This window comes from Thermobia domestica, chromosome 17 (assembly GCF_964235325.1).
Source record: "Thermobia domestica chromosome 17, izTheDome1.hap1.1, whole genome shotgun sequence".
Classification (NCBI taxonomy): Eukaryota; Metazoa; Arthropoda; class Insecta; order Zygentoma; family Lepismatidae; genus Thermobia; species Thermobia domestica.
This window is the reverse complement of record NC_137470.1, coordinates 159,367,154-159,387,913: the sequence shown is the minus strand read 5'-3', so window position 1 is coordinate 159,387,913 and position 20,760 is coordinate 159,367,154. Positions and strand designations below refer to the sequence as shown.

The window sequence follows — 20,760 nt, the reverse complement described above, 5'->3', positions numbered from 1 at the left end:
CAATAGCGTTATAAATATTGGCTATTTGCTTTATTTTGTAATAAATCTATAGTGAGACCCTAATTCGATTTCCTATTGGGAGCACGTGTGGATCGGATTCTGTATTATATTGTAAGCCCACGTCATAGATAGTCTCGGTACTGAAAGAAACTTCGATTTTGTAAACAATGTAAATGCAGAATAAATTGTTTATATATATATATATATATATATATATATATATATATATATATATATATTCCTATAACATTTCAGTCAGTCATAATATTACCAGATACAAGAAATATTCGTTTGCAGATGTCTCGTGTAATTCACAGATGAATTTCAATGTATAAACTAAGTTAACAATGCATTAAGCAACAGACAAAAAATATCTGAGTTATTCACAGTTTCTTTAAATACCTTTTTCTTAGTTTAGAATATATTGACAAAATTGTCCATTACTAAAGTATTACTTACTTGCACTCACGAATATCTGACGCGTAGTCCTAGGTTCGAACTGTGCGTTATATTGAAGGTCCAGGTTTCATATACTATAGTTTGGGTGCTGAGATTAAATTTCAAATTATGTAATCAAACGAACTATTGTACAACGCCTCGGGCAAAATCTCGATTGAAATTCAGATTTTTCTTCATGGGTTAATCCTATTGCTCATAACCTTTTCTACAATGACGGAAAACACTCAGTCAATCTAATTAAGAACGTTAATGTATTGCGTCATTGACAGAGTTGTAAATAAAAAAAAAAAAAACATAAAAATACACGAGGCTCCGTTTTATTTTTAAAACAAGTATTTTTTTTTAAAGACAAGTGTGAAAAAAGTCTATAACAACTAATAGAAAATAAAATGGGCTAAGTTTAACTTCTAATGTAGATTTACACATTAAAAAAAAAATAGCAATGAAATTTGTACGAATGCCTCCTATATTTTATATAGCCAAATTAATGAAAAGATGATTAAGATTTACTTTCATTTCAGTCATTAACAATTACAAGTTCATTATTATTGATACAGTGTGTGTCATAAGTTTTCATCGAAATGGTGAAAACGGTGGCAGTGTTTACTTCTCCATTTCAGCCCGGTGGACCAATGAAAATAAGATGCCACTAACTAAGGAAGAACGGATTGACATCATTGCGTTCGCTGGGAGTCATCCGTCATATAGCACTACAGAACACAGATAACCCGTGACACGGTGGCCAAACTTAGGTTCCGTCGCCGTAACCAGTTGTTTTGAACATATGACAGTTGAAGCTTGAAGCACGATAAACAATCCCCTTATTATTTACATAATAACGATTGATTTGTATATAGTCTATGTTCTCTCCTCGGGGCCCCTTGCTGCAGCAATGGCTAGCCCTTTCTTTGTGGAGGCCATGAGAGGATGACACTATTAAAACAAGCCAACCTATTAGATCCTTCGATTTCAACAAAGATATATTACACAAAAAGCTTCGATAATTATCATAATGAATAGGCTATATTTGTGATCGGTTTCACCGACGTTGTGACTTTTGAACTATTCTACAGGGTGACCCAGTAAAACCTCCCATATATTTTAAAAACTAATAAAACAAGAAGGATTGCAGATAGAAAAGTTATTTATTCAAAAATACAAAATGGCACTGAAAACAGATTGTAATTACTGCTGGTCTTTTAGAAAAATCCTTCTTAGTGGGGCCGCGGTGGCTCAGTGGTAGAGCGTTCACCTCTGGTGCTTGGGGTCCCGGGTTCGATCCCAGCCCCCGCCAAGTGAACTTTGTGGTGGACGAACACCGTGTGCTTGGGTTTTCTCGGGGTTTTCCCGTTTCCTCCCACTTTCTTCATTCCACCATTTCATTCATTTATCATAATCACCGTCTCCTTTAGCCTAACGGGCATAACCGTGGGACGTGAAACTCAAAGATTTCATTTCATTTCAAATCCTTCTTACACTCTCTCTAGAAAGCAGTGTTGCAGGATTGGGAGATTTTTTTTTTTTTTTTTTTTCAAGTGCCCTTGCTACAAAAATTTCAAGTTAGGCGACATGCTTGTTTTTGGGCTACTTTTAATTATTTGCTGGCTGTAAATCTTTAAAATACGCCACTTTTTAATTTTCGTATATAAAATCACAAAACATTGTTAGGTTTGTGTAACACACACACACACACAAAAAAAAGTTGTTTGTTGAATATAGCTTTTATTAGTTGAATAGATAAAATAAACATAGATTAAGCTTATTCTTGAGCTCTCAGCGGTGCATGTGATCTATATTCGAGAAAACTAATCGTGCTTTCATTACGTTGAAATTTTATATTGATTGAAAATTACTTGCGAAACATGGACATACATTTTATATAAGTGTATAGGTAATTCGAGCTATCTGTATCTATTTTGTCTCTCTCGCCAAAACAAGTGATTCTTAATTTTCTAGGTTTCTTTTGTATTTTCGTAATTTTGCTGGACGTGAAGGATTGAATAGTCAAAGTATTTTTTTCGCTGTATGATTTTCGTTAAATTTTGGATCCATTTTTACCCGATCATATACATTTATCTGAACTTTAGAGGTAGACTATGCTAAGTCACTTTTTGAGTTAAGAATATTTTTTTAATGGACTATGTTGTTTCTAGTGGTGCAATAATGTAAGTCTAAAAGCATCCTACTACTTCGTATAGTTCGAAAAACAGTACTATAGGTCTTACTTAAAGAACCGGTTTTTCGCTTCTGCAAAATTACGAAATTATGACTTGGTTTAGTTTACCTCTGAGGTCCAAATCTAATAAAAGTCATCACCATCGTCATAATCAACTATTATCAATCCACTGCTGGATGAAGGTCTTTCCAAGTCTATTTTGGGCAATTCTTTTCCCGGTTACTCCCCAGTGGTTTTTGATTTCGTCACACCTTCTTGTATGTGGACGTTTCCTAGCCTGTTTTTGTCTCGTGGTATCCAGTCTAGAATTGTTTTTGTTCATCGATTATACTTTCTTCTAGCAATATGTCCAGCCCATGTTAAAAATTATTTCATTAGTACGAGTCATTAGTTGCCAAATAATTCATTCCTGTTTATTTGGGCTACAAATAGTTCAAATCCGCTACTTTTGGAGCACATACACGCTACTCTTTGATCTTCGGATCTGGCAACACTACTAGGAAGCCCAGGAGATGCAGCATGCTACCTTGCAGAACTTTTTGGCACCTGCAAACCAGACTGTCTCACAGCCTCAGTATTATCAGGTATACGAGTATTTCTAGATTGGCTAGATGTTTTTTCAACGCTGAACCCGTTGTTCAGGACCCACTACAAGATAATCTTCCGATCTTTTCATTACACGGAAAAAGCAGACTTTTGCTGTAATGACAGAACTGCTCGTTTTGAAAACCATTTCGATGCATACGCACGTCGAGCTCCTGACCAAACCAAAATGACGACTGAAAATAGCAAGAGAGTGGTTTGCTGAAGGAACATGTCCTACTCCTTTCGCCGCCCCACTGACAGCGCTACAGCTGATTTAAATATCTGAGGTTTTATTTGGTATTATTAACAATAATTCTAGTGTCAATTGTTGTGTCATTTCAATACACAGTAGAACAGAGTATTCAAATCAGAGCAAAGTAATTGCAAAATGTCTTCAAATATCATTTTACATTTTTGAATGAACAACTTTGTCTGCAATACTTTTTTGTTTCACATGTTTTTAAAATATGGAGGTTTTATTGGGTACATTTCCTCCCACCATCTTACTCCACCAATTCTTTCATCGTTCATTGGCCTTAATCATCCGTCTCGATTAACCTAAAGAGCACATTTGTGGGACGTTCAACTGAAGGATTTCAAAGATTTTGTTCTCCTTTACCCCTCCTGGCCCAAACTATTCTCTTCAACACGTTTATATTAGTTCCTCTTTACAACTTCTACATAGTATTTCAAGTAAAATTATTGGTATGTCCGATATAAGCCTAATTATTCTAAATTTCCTCGCTCTGGGCTTAATTTTTAGCCTAAGTTGTAATTTTTATATCCTAGACTAGCAGCGTTCACCCCGCTTCGCTGCGGTCACCCCGGAACGCAATAAACTTTGTTACTTAGATAATTTTTACTTTTTCGCTTTCAAGTGATATGATAAAAACCATAGAAGATTGCACTAATGTTAACATTATATCGCCTGTCATTTATGTTAACCCGCCCCGCTTCGCTGCGGTCACCCCAACCCGCCCCGCTTCGCTGCGGTCATCCCGGAACGCAATAAACTTTGTTACTTAGATAATTTTTACTTTTTCGCTTTCAAGTGATTTATAGCGCCTGTCATTTATGTTAACCCGCCGAGTCACAGGGTCATGCGGGTTGCATATAAGTACGTTTATTTTTATATGATGAACTAATAACAAAGGATTTGTACGTATGGACACCTGAATGGTCAATTATCTCAAGACACTGGTAATTGAAAATTAAAGTGATATGATAAAAACCATCTAGGGTCCAAATCCTAACAACCCCCCAAAAATGAAAGAAATCGGTTCAACCGTATTAGCGTGATGAGCGGACAAAGGATTTTTTCTACGTATGAACACCTGATTGGTCAATTATCTCAAGACACTGCTAATTGAAAATTAAAGTGATATGATAAAAACCATCTAGGGTCCAAATCCTAACAACCCCCCAAAAATGAAAGAAATCGGTTCAGCCGTATTAGCGTGATGAGCGGACAAAGGATTTTGTGCGTTCTCTTTTATATATATAGATATCACTTGGTTGCTTTCTTGCCTTACGTTTCATTTTTCAACGAAAAATTACATAGTTAAACATTTCTTCCTTTGGTTTTCTCCCGTACTCAGTTCGTACATTGGGGGGCGCGGTGGCTCAGTGGTAGAGCGTTCACCTCTGGTGCTTGGGGTCCCGGGTTCGATCCCAGCCCCCGCCAAGTGAACTTTGTGGTGGACAAACACCGTGCTCGTGGGTTTTCTCGGGGTTCTCCCGTTTCCTCCCATCTTCTTCATTCCACCATTTCACTCATCTCTCATCATCACCGTCTCCTTTAGCCTAACCGGCATAACCGTGGGACGTAAAACTCAAAGATTTCATTTTCATTTTTCAGTTCGTACATTATTCTCCCTAGTGCTTTCCGCTCTTCATATTGCATAAGCTTTTCCGAATCTTGTTACAAAAGTATCGTTAGCTTCGTATCTTTGTCGCTCACTTTGTTTTCTCTTTTAACATAAATACTAGGTGAGCAGTTTCTACTGTCATACGTTGTTTCCAGTATATTCTTTTTATGTTCCGAGATTATGTTCTCCTGAGTGATTATCTTCTCATTCTTGCAACTAGTATATCCGACAGTGTTAGGGCTGTGTGTCATCGTTAGAAGACAAATAATAGATATAATTTGCTAATTAACAACGTGTTTTTGCGTATACAATACATAAATAAATAATCTGTTCCGGCGGAATAAAATTTAGCAATTATTATTGGTGTCGAACAACATCCTTTTTAGCGCTATAAAAATTATTTTTCTCGAAAACTACACATGAGAATTTACCGTCAAGCATCCTTTTTTTTTTCAGTTCGATGTGATATATCAATTAATATCTTATTATCGGACAATAGTATAGTGAAACAAAAATTGAAGGTTTTTTTTTTTTTAAATTTAAGAGGCGGAGAACTTTATGTTGAAATAAAACAGGGAAATATGTTTTTAATATCCACGAAATTGGCTTTATTTGACAGACCATTTTATGACATTAATGTTTGAACATAATTTCAGGCATGTGCCCACCGCAGCTGACGCGTACATGTTGTAACCAGGATTTCCAATTTTCATACCTGGCCAGTTAACAGGTCCATTTTGTGAAATTAATCGTTCGTCAAATGTTTCAATAAATTAATTGTGGCGCGCGCTCTGTGGCATGTGGCACCGTCCTGCTAAAACCACATGTTTGCAACATTAATGTTTTTCAATTGAGGCACAAAAAGTGTTAGTGATCATGTCTCTGTACCGCTTACCGTTGACTAACGTTCTGACCAGCATAATTTTTTAAAAGACACATGGTCGAATGATTCCACCGGCCCATAGAGCGCACCAAACGTTGATCTTTTCCGGATGTAATGGTTTTTCGAGAATGGCTTGTAGATTACCATCGATTATGCTGATGGACGATTATCAGCACCGCAAAATGCACGTAATGCCCGATGATTTTGTCGAATTGAACCATGGTTTTCAAAATAAATTTGCACAATTTGCAAACGTTGCTTCGGTATGAGTCTATTCATAGTGAATTGCCAAATTAAACTAACCTCAAAACAACCGAGAACTGTAATATCCGCTGTCACGGAAAACAGTGTTGCTAGTTTAAAGTTCTCTGTCTTAAAAACAAATTTTAAAAAATGTATAAAAATCCTTCATAAGAGTTAATGCTAATTTTTGGCTGTAGGGTAAAAGCAAACAATTCAGGACATTGAAGGGCAAAAACCATAATGCTTCCACCATAACATGCTATACATCAATAGAAAGAGAATGAAGTGTAATTACATGGTTTGCAGAATTTCTTATGAAATTGTTGTTTATTGTAAAGTAATCAGCTTGTTTGTAACAGAAAGTGTATTAATGTGCTGTTGTGAAATGAAAGGGAAGTGCATAGTTTAGTTATTGTTTCACTGAGCATCTGTGCAATACTTTCACCATTCTTCATAGAAATCGTCTATGGAACGTTACCTTCCAGGCCAAAACAGAAATTATCAGCTCTATGTGGGTAGGCATCGCTAGTTGCAGTGAAATCGAGAAGACCCGTGGTGTTATGTTACGTACGTCACGGAAAAGGGGGTTAAGTTTATCCTGTACAATGAAAAGCGCGTGGACAACTTTCATTCGTTAAATTATTCAAATAGGTCATACCTTCTAACAGTAGGAATTTACCGCAAAAGTTTGTGACATCTGGTTAGCCAATAAAGTGCGTGACCAACGAACTGAATGCGTGACGTACGTAACATAACGGTATTTGTTACGTACGTCACGGCAATTAATGTCTAGTTATGCCTGATACTAGCCTTTTTTAGCAGTGGAAACAATATATATTAATTGTTCCTGAATCTAGTAGTATTGTTAGTACAAATGGCAGTAGTGCATCGACTGCTGCGTGTTCATTAGAGACAGGATTATCTTAGCGTTGATTTCAGTTATGGTGTGTGTTGAAAGTGCACCATTGTCATTTCTTTTCTGCAACTTTCATATATAAATATGGCACCAGTTAGCCCCAGAAGTCCACAACGGAAAACGCTAGGGAAGTTAAGTGAAGAAGAAAAAGCAGCAACTCATGAGAAAGAAAAGCATAGAATGCAGCAGTACCGAAAGACAATGTCAGCATCGAAGGCAAAAAGTGCGTCGACAGACAAAAATACGCATGCAGAAGTCCGCAGCGAAAGAAACCGAGAAGAATCTGTCCTATCTGGATCGAGTATGGGCTATCAGAATGCTGCATCGTTAGCATAGCCCTAGAAGAAAACTCAGAGTGATTAAAAAATAGTGGAGCTGTTTGGCGTGGCACAAAAGAAAACACAACAATGTAAAAGCATCGTACTAAGAAGCAACGCAAAAGCAACCGTAATTAATTTCAACAAGAGTGACAATATATTCCGAATGCTCCCTTGGAAAAGGATACCGTTTTCATATACAGCAGTGATGGGAAAAAGGAAAGATGCAAAAGAGATTCATGATGTTTTACATCAGCGAGACACATCAGCTCTTCATTACCGAATTTGCAAAAATATACCTATGAGTTAAACTAGTTTCCTAAATCTTCACCCCAAAGAATGCATTACTGTATCTAAGTAGGATCACTTGTCTTGCTTGTCCATATTGTGAGAACATTCAAAAAATGATTGGCGCCAAAGTGAAATGGAACGAGCTACCAATGACAAAGAACGTGCTTGTTGAGGGAAGTGTATGCGATACAGAGAGTGAGATATGTATGAAGAATAAGTGCATGACATGTACGAACGTAAAACATACATCCAAAGTCGGTTGCGTGAACCGGAAGATCGTGAGGAATTGGTTGAAGTTTATCAGTGGAAGAGAGGCACCTTAGAAATTGTTCATTTTGACTTTCAATATGTGACAGAAATGGAGAAACAGTTACTAGTGTATCGGTGTCACATATAGAACATAAGAAGACAAAACCAGGAGCTGAGCACCTTCAAAGAAGAAATGAAAATAGGGCTTCATATAGATGAAGTGGGTTTGAAGACAGACTTCGCAGAAAATTACGCAATTAAACATCAAAACGAAGTTATGGCCGCCCACTGGTCAAACGCAGCTGATCCTACTGTCACTATTTACATCACAGTAGCATACTTCAACAATGAAGAGCGAAGTTACGGAGTAATATCTGACACGAAAAACCATGGTACTTTCCAAGTAGCTGTCTTCAATGATTTAAGATTTTGCTGGAAGTGCCCATTAAAAAATACACCTGAGGACAGACAGAGCGAGGCAACATTTTAAAAACCGGAAATCCATTGTCTATCTAAAGCTACTAAATGAAATTGTACCAACAGAGTGGAACTTTCACGAAAGCTATCATGGAAGATGAGCACATGATGGAGTTGGAGCAAAGATGAAAAGAGAAGTTTGGTTCCGTGTTCTTCAAGGTAAAATAATAATGAAAAACGCTAGTGATTTTCATTCCGTCGCTCTCAAAAATACCCAACAAATTGAATACCTTTTTATATTGCATCAAGACAGCCAACTACGACTTTCCCTTTGTTACACACTTCATGGACGTGAACTTACACCAACTAAAATCAATCAAGTCCGTAAGATACGTTGTTCCTGCTAAAAGGTTTGTTGCTGTGATATATGAAACACAAGTGCCAATCTTGAAAAACTCGTACCAATTGCACATTGCAATTTACAGCACCAGTGGAAGTGATACATATTCAGATCCAGATGAGCCTGAGAAAAATATTTCGCAAAGTGTCAGAGACAAATTGCTTCCCTCCCAAAATGTTGACATCAAAATCGGAAGTTATGTTGCAGTGGTGTATGTAGTCGGACCGCGACATAAAACATGTGGAACACGTAACTGCTGTTGAAAGTGATGGAATGCACCGAGTGAAATGCATGCGTGAAAGTGATCAGGGAAAAGATACATTCTTTTGTCATCCACGTGTAGATGACTTTAGTTCTGTGGAACGAAATCGCATCCAGGAAGTTCTTCTAAAACCCCTTGAGAAACGAGATCGCTACACTTTTGCCCACGAGTACCTGAAGGATTTGAACATTACTAATTAAAATACACACTATACATTTGTATGCGCATTTTTATATTTTTCATACTATGTTGAATTTTGCGATGTCTGCCACTTCCAAACGACTGTGCGTTATCATCAACAAATATCAGTAATTTATATTTGTTCTGTGGCTTTCCAATCGATCTCTCTTCGAGACTTTCAATTTTGAGTCTCCACTCCACAATTGTTTCTTCTAGCCAAAGTGCACGCTGGTGGCTCAGTGGTAGAGCGTTCACCTCTGGTGCTTGAGGTCCTGGGTTCAAACCCTGCTCCCGCCAAGTGAACTTTGTGGTGGACAAACACCGTGTGCGTGGGTTTTCTCGGGGTTCTCCCGTTTCCTCCCACTTTCTTCATTCCACCATTTTCATTCATCTCTCATCATCACCGTCTCCTTTAGCCTAACCGGCATAACCGTGGGACGTAAAACTGAAAAATTTAATTTCATTTTTTTTTCCAAAGTGCACGCTGTTACGTACGTCACGAAATATGTGCGTACGTCACGCTAGTTATGATTTTTTTGCTAAGATACTGATGCATCGAAAACTCCGGTTACAATGCAGAAATAGCATAGCAGTAGTCACCTATACACGCAATTTTCTTCGAGCATACACATGCAACAGCAGAGCAGAATTTATCGTTTTCTTCTCGATGTCTGACTTCAATGTCCATTTCATTGTGCGTACGTCACGACGTTTTGCACATTTATGCAATTTGTTTTTGGTAATTGATTGATGTGTTTTTTATACCACCTTAAATCTGCATTTCCTATCTGCCCAATAAAAAAAGAAATAAAGCGGTATCTTCATTTTGAAGGCCGCTACACTCAAAGAAAGTCAGAAAAGGGAGTCAACATGTTACGTACGTCACGTTGCTTTCACCCTGTAACCATATTGTGTACTGCCATTTTCGTAGTTCCATAGTAAAAAGTTTGATGAGGGTACACGTCAATAACATTTTCATCGTGTTAAGTGATTTTAATCGTGCACAATTAATTTTTAGGTTTACAAGAAAAGTCACTTTTTTCGTAAACTATGCATAAGAATTTATACGCTCACTCATATTTTTTTTTTCAGCTCTGTGAGATCTATCGAGATAGATAGCATATGTGTCATATTGGCTTTTTTGTTAAATGCTAATAATAATAATGTAGAATTTATAATATAATAGTAGAGAGAAGAAGGAAAAGTCGAAGCACTAGTTATAACATGATGCTTCGTATAAAATATTTCGAGTAAAATTTCTCCTTTAGCCTAGCGAGCATAACCGTGGAACTTCAAGTAAAATTTCAAATTTGTCATCACTTAGTCACGACTGAAGGTTTGAAATGTGAATGGGAAGTAGCTAAAACAGTCTATAGAAAGAGGGAAAGGATGTTTTGTGGGTCGTTAAATAAAGAGTTACGGAAAAGTTTTCTCAGTGTTTAATATGGAATACAGTGTAGTGTAGAACGAAATATAGACATGACGAAAGAAGATTTTAAAACGACCAGAATTCTGTAATGTGGGTAAATATTGAAAAACAGAAAATTAGGTGGGTGAGACAAAAAATAGGTATTGGAAAGAGAAGAACAATAATGAGGATGGGGATAAAGAGGAAAAAAGTGGTCAGAGTATTATTTGAGAAGAAACTATTATGTTACGGATGGGGTATAAAAAGACTACAATTGATGAACAATATAAAAGAAAGTGATTATTACGTCAAAACGTGAGATTAACGTAATACCGGAGTGCATGAAAACTTTTACATTTATGTCAAGTAACTAGCCGCTTATTGCTTCGTAATAGACACATTAAACCAGAAATAGGCATTATTGGAAACTATAAAACCTCAGTAAGTTGTTTGTTTAAGTTGGGAAACGGTGTTAGTATTGCAGGGTGTCTATCGGTCACGAAATCAGAAAAAACGTCATGAAAGTCAAGAAATTTAGCTTTTGGGTCACAAATTTTTTGTTATCTGTATAAATATAAGTAAAGACTGGAAAATTTTGCTCTATAAAACGTCAAAATTCACCGCCAAATATGTTTATGATCGGCTTTAGACGCTACAAATCGCAAGCAAAGCATGGTTCTATCGCATGCATGAGAATTCGGCCTAATTCGTACCAAAATTCACTCGTAAGATTGTCCCTCTGCTGTCATCATTGAGCAATAGCGATGCAAATCGCATCGCATTGCCGAAACCACCTACGCATCTAACCAGTTTATTCAACTGTGAGAAGACTCTCCAAGTTTTTATCGCTCCAGGGAACAGCCTTTGAAAGTAGAGATAACATAGATAAGTGCTAAAGAATGTTTCGAAATTTTATGGTTTGGTAAAGAAAAGGTCACGAAATTTCATTTTGGAATTTTAGTAAACACCCTGTATTGACATGGAATACTTTGAGAAAGAGACCGAATACAGGTATTTTAACCAAATCTGATATGTAACTCTTGGATGGTTAAAGAAAGCTGGCATCTGACAGATGTAAGTGTTGTAAACAAAACGAAGGGGAAGGTTGTTCGCCAATCAGTACAGTATTCTGTCACACTGTTTCTAGGCAACCAAGGTCACTGACCGCGCTGTTGCCAGTAGTTTAGTGTTGAATCTCCTGTCAAATATTCCAAGTGCTATTATTTTTATTTGGAAATCAGACGTTATAAATTACTCTGTCATATTATTACTATTATAGAATTATAACTTGACAAATGTTACTAATTTCTCAACAGAGCTGCAATCTCTATTGTTCCAGAGCCTTTGGCAGCATCACCTTTTATGCACCATATATTCGTTTCAATCCTCAGACTCCAGCTTTCTTTGTGTAGTTGTACATATGTGTATCTAACGTAGTATGTGTACATATGTAAATCTAACGTTGAAAGATGATTCAGCGTGATGCTGTGCGCTGACAGAAATTACTTACATTTACACTCTCATTCGTTCACGAAAAATATTTCACATCGTATTATACCTATAAATTTTCTTTTTGGTAGAACCATCTGTTCGAGTGAGCCTGTGTAAAAGGATTGCAAGTGATTTATGACGGATAAAATAAGTGAGTGCATATGAAAGATGACTCTATTAGATTTTATTTTCCACCGCAGTGTATTTCTACCCAGTGTACAGAAGCTGTATTAAAATAGAGCCTTACTAGAAACCATGACAAGTGCTATTGAGACTCGTATCGTTGCTAAAAACCATTTCTTTTCACTGGCGTTGCTTATACGTAAATCTAACATCGCTAACGTGCCCGCTTCATTCGGATGCACCTCAACGCTATCGCGCGGATCCAGCAGCTTTGCCCTGAACTGATTCGGTTAGATGGCATTCTGGCTTTTTATTGGTCACCCAGCACAAGTTGTTTTGTGTTTTTTGCACTGTAGTTTCTATGCCATAAATTCGGGAGCCTTATTTATACGCAAATCATAAAAGAATTGTAATTTTTCAACGAATACCTGTGGTGGCCTCTTGAATTTTCTCTATGCCAAGTGAGGTGTTTTCATGTTGCCCACCGTAAATCTTTTAGGTGAGAAGAAGAGGAATATTAGTTAAAATAATTGTATTTTTTCAACAATTATTTCGAGTGGTGCGCCAAAAGTAAACCTGCACGCGGAAAAGCAAATCAATCTGTGCTAGGTGTCCACTAAAAAGCAGGAAAGCTCTTTAACTGAGTCAGGGCAGGGAGAAGGCGGCGTAGCCATGCGAGAGTGCGTCAGCGAAGTTGGTATTGCGGGTAAAGAAAAGCAGTGGAAATATGTGGTTTTTCGCAGTGATATGAATTTTTATAAAACTTGGGATATTTTCACACTAGTAACGCTATACTTTTAAACATAAAATACAACTTCCGTAACTACAAAGAGGGTGCAGTGTTATTTTGAATATTGAAATTTTAACTCTGTTTTAAAGTTTTGTGTACTCCATCGATGGTATTAAAAATTCAGTTTTCATGAATTGAAGTGTATCAGTCAAGATATGTGAGGATCTAGAAGTGATGCCATAAAATGGAAAGAGTTTTAGGTGATCCCATGTTCTAGTATTCCAAGAAAGTTCTTTTCGAAGGCGAATTGTGGAAGGACAGAAGAGTAGCAAGAGAATAGTTACATACGAAGGGCCCAGAGATGGCTGAAATTATATAAAGGAAATAATAATAATTTTTATACAAGTTAGTGCTTGTTTGTCACAACACTAACTTGCCGCCTTTCATATTAGTAACCTGTTAAACTATAAGATACACATAGTCGACGGCCGTATTTTACATTTTAACTACTCATATTTTTTAGTCAGTGGCTCTTTATGCAATGCGCAATGGGAAGAATACGTTTCATTTTGGACATAAATGGCTGAATTTGGATTTAAACAGCATCAGAAGTGTCACTGTTCATGTCAGCGGCTGGCAAAACTATGGATTTGACAGTAATATCGGTCATTTTTCAGTCATTTTAAAATATCTTCCCTTCTCTAAGTTTCACCGTCAGAGTGAAGCGATAAACATCCTAGGCCCGAACCTCATCTATATTGAAAATTTGTTCGAGATCGGTCGGTTGGTTCAAGAGTTATTAAAAAAATGAAATGAAATCTTTAAGTTTTACGTCGCACGAATATGCCGGCTAGGCTAAAGCAGACGGTTATGATGAGAGATGAATGAGATGATGAAATGAAGAAAGTGGAAGGAAACGGGAGAATCCCGATAAAACCCACGCACCACACAGCTTACATGGCGGTGGGAGCTGGGATCGAACCAAGGACCCCATGTACCGGAGGTGAACGCTCTACCACTGAGCTACCGCGGCCCCACTAGAGTTATTAAGTCATACACGTAGTCACTTCCATTTTTATTTTTATATATCTCCTGTCTTCTCCTCTCGTAAGTTGCAGCTTCAAAGTGAAATGATTAAATCCAATCCAGGTTCGAACCTGATATATATTGAAAATTTGATCGAGTGCTGTCGGGTGGTTTAAGAGTTATTAAGTCACAAACATAGTTACTTTTATTTTTACATATATAGATAAGCATGCCTGTACGGCAGTAAAAAATAAGAGTATTGAGAGAGTAAATTTAAAAAAAAAAAGTTTAGTGGTTTAGTAGAAGAAATACTGATTTTAAGGTAACTTGTTAAGGGAAAGGCACAATGATGATCATTATTTTCGTAGTCTTATCCAAAAGGACTCGAATGTAGAGGGATTTTCATGTATTTATCAGTCCAGTGCATATCTCCACTCCACCCCTCCTCATTACATGCTCTTTAAATGGCGCCCAGTTATTTTTATGACACTGATTCCGCTTTAGCTTTATTATAGACAGCCATTCATCTAAGTATAGATTATATGTAGTGGTTCTTGGTGTCGGTGATCTCACGATAACCTGTGGACAGTGCTGATGGGCATTAGCGTTAGTGAGGAATATTTCCCGAAATTACGGCAACAAAGTTACGTAATTGAGCGCTTTTTAACTTAAATAAATGTAGGATGGTGGGACACTGAACAAATACACTTCCGTTTAGTGGTATTACTACGATTCGTAATACTGTACAGGGTGGTTCTAAAGTCAATACTTATTTGAAACAATGAATATTTCAAAAAGTAAACAACTTATCACAGTTTTATTTCCATTGAATACATTATTAGTGTGTACCATTTGGTTATTAAGTTACATTTCTACGTATGCAACAGCTTTTTTTTTTTTTTTTTTTTTTTTTTTTTTTTTTTTTTTTTTAACATATTTCTGGAATATTTTAGGAACAGAATCCAGGGCTCTTCTTAGCATCTCAACTAGAATTTGCAAACACTTCACGGACATCTTTTGTTCAAGACTGTTAATATCCCTTGGTTTTACCTTGTACACGTGTTCCTTAGCCCAACCCTGAAGGAAGAAGTCGCATATAGTTAGATCGGGGCTGCATGCAGACCATTCTGTCGGTCCCCGGCGGTCAATTCATCTGCCAAGGAAATTTTCATCAAGCCATGCTCTCACTGTGATTGCATAGTGGGGCGGAGCTCCATCTTGCATGAACAGCAATTCCCTTCCAATTTTCCCATCCATGAATCATAGGTCATACATACGTCCGAAGTATCTCCAAATACCGTTCACTATTCATAGTGTTGCGCATCACTTATGAACCAATGAATCTGGTAGATGTCATTCCACACCAGACGGATACCTTTGGTCTTGATTGCATTTTTCTCCACCAGATCGACTTGCATCTAACACATTACCATTTGTATTAATTTTTTATGACTTTTGTCGTCTTAAGGTTAAGCGTTGCATTTCTACCTTGTTCTTGCCTTCATCTGACTACTGAAATTATGCATAGTTCTTGTGCAAACTTCTTGAAAAAGGACACGTTTATCGAAGAAGAAACTTGTCATGCATCATGAGAATCCTTGTCACCATAGAGTGTCGTTACAATGGCTAAAATGAATGAGTTGTGCGCAGTGCTCGAAAAATTTTCTTCTGAGCTAGGCGCTAATTCAAAAACCGGGCACCGTAATAATCAAAATCCTACACGTGTTGGCCTTAAATTAGATAGGCACCAGACTCGTATTTCCAGTCGCCATTGCGATCTGAGGTCCGGGACTTTTCGAGCCTTCGAGTGTAGTATGATTCGTTTGCTACCCAAAATTGAAAAAATGCCTTGCTGAAGATGTATTTTCTTCAAAGAGCTTGAAGTACAGAAGAAGTATTTTTGCAGGCCTAGATGAATATTCTTTTCGCAATGGCATAAAACCTTTAGAACATCGTAGATTCGATTTTTAGTGCCAAGGAGACTTGAAGAATAAACACAATTTTCAAGAGATAAAACAGTATTTGGTACGTCATTCCGAGAACTTCCCAAATGATCCTCGAATATACTCTTCTTAATTTTTCTCTAAACAATCTCCTTATTCCTGATCATTTTATTTTCGGGAAGGAAAGGATTGAGTGTTCATTTATTTATTTTTTTCTTTCTCTAAATTCTCTTTTTCTCATTCTGTTCGGAAAATATAGGGTTGAGAATTGAACATCAAAACAGAAAAAGATGAGGAAGGAAGTTTTTTAAATTTATTTTTTATAATCCTAACTTAATCATATATGTACTAAGTAAATTAAGATAGTACCTACGCAGTGATCTTTTGTAATCAAAGCGTTCACAATCTTTCGTCCACTCCTATTGAATTCCACCATGTAGTTGAAACTAAGGTTAAAAGTCTTTTAAAACAAACAGCACTAAATTAAACTTTCTTTTTGACGAAATTTGCAGTATAAAGAATGTTTATTTACTTATTTAGTAATAAATTTCCATATAAATCTATGGAACTATTTTACGAAGAACTTAATTATTTGCGTAACGCAGATGGAATTTTTCGAAGAAAGTTGGTCAAGGTTTATATTTAAAGTATAATCCCAATGTTCTTAATGATGCGAGAATTCACTCCCGCCTAGTAATGTAAAATTAAAAATTTTAAAAAAGATATACACTTATTTGTCTACAACTTGCTTGAAATAGCACGACTTTGGAAATTCCTTAGCAATGGTTACTTTTAATAACAATAATAATAATAATTCACGATTTACAATAAAATGATATCGAGCTTGTTTGATGCTTTAGCACCAATTTCCTTAGTACAACCTATACAAAAAATAGAATCTGAACAACTATATTTTCACGTTAGATTATGATTTTATCAAGATTGAAGTTATACTATATGCAGACATCTTACACGCAATTCATATTTAAAAAAAAAATAAATAAATAAAATTACTCACACTTGATATTGATAAATATTCAGTTACCTGTTAATGATGTTAATGGCACCTTCCAGAATTTTAATATTTACAAATGACAATTTTAAATAAATGCACAATTAGATATTTAACTCAGATATGCGGATTTCAACAGTAAAATAATCAAAAATTCATTGTAATGATTTAATATGTAAATTAATAATTTCTAAACCAAATAAATTAATTTTAGAAATGCATTCAAGGTTAGATTATTTCTCTATATTTTTAAAAAAATAATGTTCTTAGAATTTACGGATAGTTCCGAATGGATAAGCAATGTCCCGAGGTTATTTTAAAAAAAAATGTGGGTACGGAGAAGATCACGAATCCCGGAAATTGGCCTCTGTTTTTCCTCAATAAAGAAAATATTAAAACTGTTCATCCTACCTTATGAAGACTTTCCTTCTCCGCTTACATATCCACACTTTATAAGAAAACTGCACTTTACTTTCCTGAGTACCACAGTGGTTCCTAGTGTCCATTTCCAAGTCTTCCGGTAGCGTCTCCCGCTCAGCTTCCTGGGTTCACATCCCGGAAAAGAAGTCCTCTTCTTGCTGGAAGTCCTCGTTGGCCTGGAGCGTCTATCTCTCCTCATGGTAGGGCATCTGTCTCGGTTGACGAGCTTCTTCGAACTCGTGTCTATGTCCCTCTCTATTCTCATGGTGTTGGGATGCGTCGATATGTCTACTTGTAAGTGTTTATCCATTGGCACGTTCATCTTCATTTAAAATAGTTTTTATTAAGCACGACAGCACCACAAACTTCTGCCTATTCCTCCTTCACTGATAGCATAGTGCTAGACATTTTCGATGCACGCAGCTCACAGTCACCAAAAGCAATTAATTCACCGAATAAAATGAAGCGTCACAATTAAATCCTGATAATAATGCGATAACCATAATAATGTATTAAATATTTACAAGAGAAAAAATCGATATCGGACGTAATTAGTTATGGATAAAATGTGGGCACCGAGCCGGCAGGTACTATAGTATTAGCCTGCCATGTTTATTGAATGAAGCACTTAAAAATATATATGTTTTGCCTGAGTATTTAGGTATGACGTAGCGTAATGTAGATGTGCTCGGTACGATAGACGATCTTGAGGTGTTCTTCTCTTCCGCTGAGGCGTTTTTCGAAGTTTTCTTTAAAAAAAAAAAGCTTCTTTTTTCTTTGTGTCAATTTTGAATTTTTGCTTCTGATTCGCTGTTGTGGGTCCGTGACACCATTTTCCAAAAAATCGGTTAGTGGCGTGGCTTGGCTTTCTAGCGTCGTTTTCTTGCTAGTACATGATTTTGGTGAACTTCATATGCACTTGCGAAGATGCAAGATAAAAATTTTTGATTCCTGGTTGTCTGCTGCGTGAGGTTCTCAAGATTGCTCACCTTATGTCCTCAGAGATTCCTTCTCCACTAACAATGGCAGTGCATTAGCGTTGAGTCGAGAGGTGCTATGGTGGGTGGTCTTTGAGCGCGGCTGCCGTCTTAACATTTTCTTTTTTTTTTTTTTTTTTTTTCTGAACTACAAAGAAAATTCTCTACCTGAGAAAAATAAAGGATTCGCTTTGCAGAAGAAATGAAACAAAATAAAATATGTTTCTTGGGTTTCAAGATTAATTCAGTTTAAATATTTATTTCTGATCTAAATACATGACTAGTTAATCAAGTGTGTGCTAGTGATTGTCACAGTAACCTAGATTTAATGATTTACCTGTCAATTTAATCTCTTACAAGATCTTACAAGATTTCAGATCTTACAAGAGTCGGCCTCACCAGAAGCTGTTAGTATTGATGATGATGGTGACGACGATAATCATTATATAGTTACGTTGGTCGTAGGGCCAAATGATTTACATTTGAAACGAGACATAGGTGAAACAGAAGACGCAAATGCGCTAGAATTTAGAAGAACTTTTAACTGCTGAAAGTCATTCCGAGGTTCTAGTAGAAGAAAAAGAAAGCATAAAAGTAGATGGAACAGTTGCAAGTGATGTGTGTGAACCACAAGTGAGTAATCAAGAAGACTTAGTTGTGACGGAAGAGAGTACACCAGCAGAAGTAATGGCATCGACTGCAAAGGAGAACACTATTGCCAAAGTCTGATTTTATGAAGTTAACACAATGATTTTCCTCTTCTTGAAATGGTTATCATATCATATAACAAATGTATTACTGACTTTACTTACTGCTCTAGCTAAAGGCTGGCGCGTGTATCATTAGTAGATGTGGTCCCACGTTCGATTTCCGATGGGAGAGCATTAAAATTTGAACCCATTACGGTTGTTTCGATTCAACATAAAATTGTGGTTCCACGTCTCATATAGTCCAGGATGGTCAGTGGTAGCACTTTACTACTTTCGCTGTAATTATATAGAATGTAGTTCGAAACCTAGGGATCGTGAAAGTTCAGTAGTAGAGCCAAAGACTATTGACACAAATTAAATTGTGCTTGCGTTTAATCTGAAATGAAATCCGTGATTCCACACACCAAAGGTATGTAATTTACACTGGAACAATCAGTGATAGTGGAATATTTTATTACTTAAGTCTTTTTACTTGAAAGTGTTCATAAGTAGGGAACACATTTTCGTTCACACGAACAACCAGGGTCGCGAAAGTCATGAAATCATAAAACGGTCATGAAAGTCAAGAAAAAGTCGCGAAATTTAGCTTTTGTGTCACAATTTTTTTAATCTATACAAATATAAGTATGGACTGGAAAATTTTATTCTATAAAACGTCAAAATTCACCACCAAAGATGTCTATGGTCGGCTTTAGACGCTACTAAATCGCAATCAAAGCACGCTTCTATCGCATGCATGAAAATTCGCACCCAAATTCGCTGTTGAGAATGTTACTAAATTGTATGGTTTGAGAAAGAAAAGGTCACGAAATTTCGTTTTGACTTTCACTACTATGTTCACTTACTTGAGTTATGCATACTTTCTGAATTACGTAAATAAAGAACACTGTATACAAAAAAGAGTACCTCATTATTTGAAAATGATTCCGGTTCTCGATTGGTACTTTTCTCGTGCAAATTTTCGAAGGTCAATGTACTGTAAATTCATTGCACCATGCTGGCAACCCTTGATACATTACCCTTCCCACCAGTGTAGAAATTGAAGCACTTTGAGGTGGGGGAAGGGGGGTTAGTGTGTGACCAAAATATACCTGTACTAAGAGAGTGCAGACTAACTGTCAATTTCACGGTGTTAATTAATGCAGTTTCAATGCATTCCAAAACAAAGTTTTAGTCGCAAGGAAATACCCATGTACAATATGGAAAAGGTTATGATTTCTGTTTGCACTATTTTCTTCGCAAAAGACTTGAAAAATCAGTTTTTTTCCTTAATGTATATAGCGTATAGCGTATTTCTAAAGAATTCTGAGTCATGATTTTTTTTTCATGTTTGCTAGTTTTTTTCCAATTTTTCATCATTTACTTTGCGTTTGAAAAACTGTCTTATATCCATTGTTCACAGTAAAATAGTTTTCAACGAAACACAAAACTAAACCAGAGACTGCAACACACCTGAACCTGTTCACAGTTCAGGAGATGTAACTTTTCAACATTTCGGATAACTCATTGTACTAAAATATTGTACTATGTCTTCTCGGAGTAGATTCCATTTCGATACAGATTCCTTAGTAGTAAGTTGAAAACTGATGATTTCTTATCTATATATATAAAATTGAAGATCACCATGTTTATAGCTCTAAATCTCCTGAAGAGCCCGACCGATCTCGATCAAAT

The 20,760-nt window shown here is 36.5% G+C and overlaps 1 protein-coding gene across 4 annotated transcripts in view; it reads left to right on the top strand.

Moving 5' to 3' along the window:
* LOC145674440 (uncharacterized) overlaps window positions 1-20,760 on the top strand; it is an 88,742-nt gene that overhangs the window by 20,455 nt on the left and 47,527 nt on the right. The window lies entirely within an intron of this gene.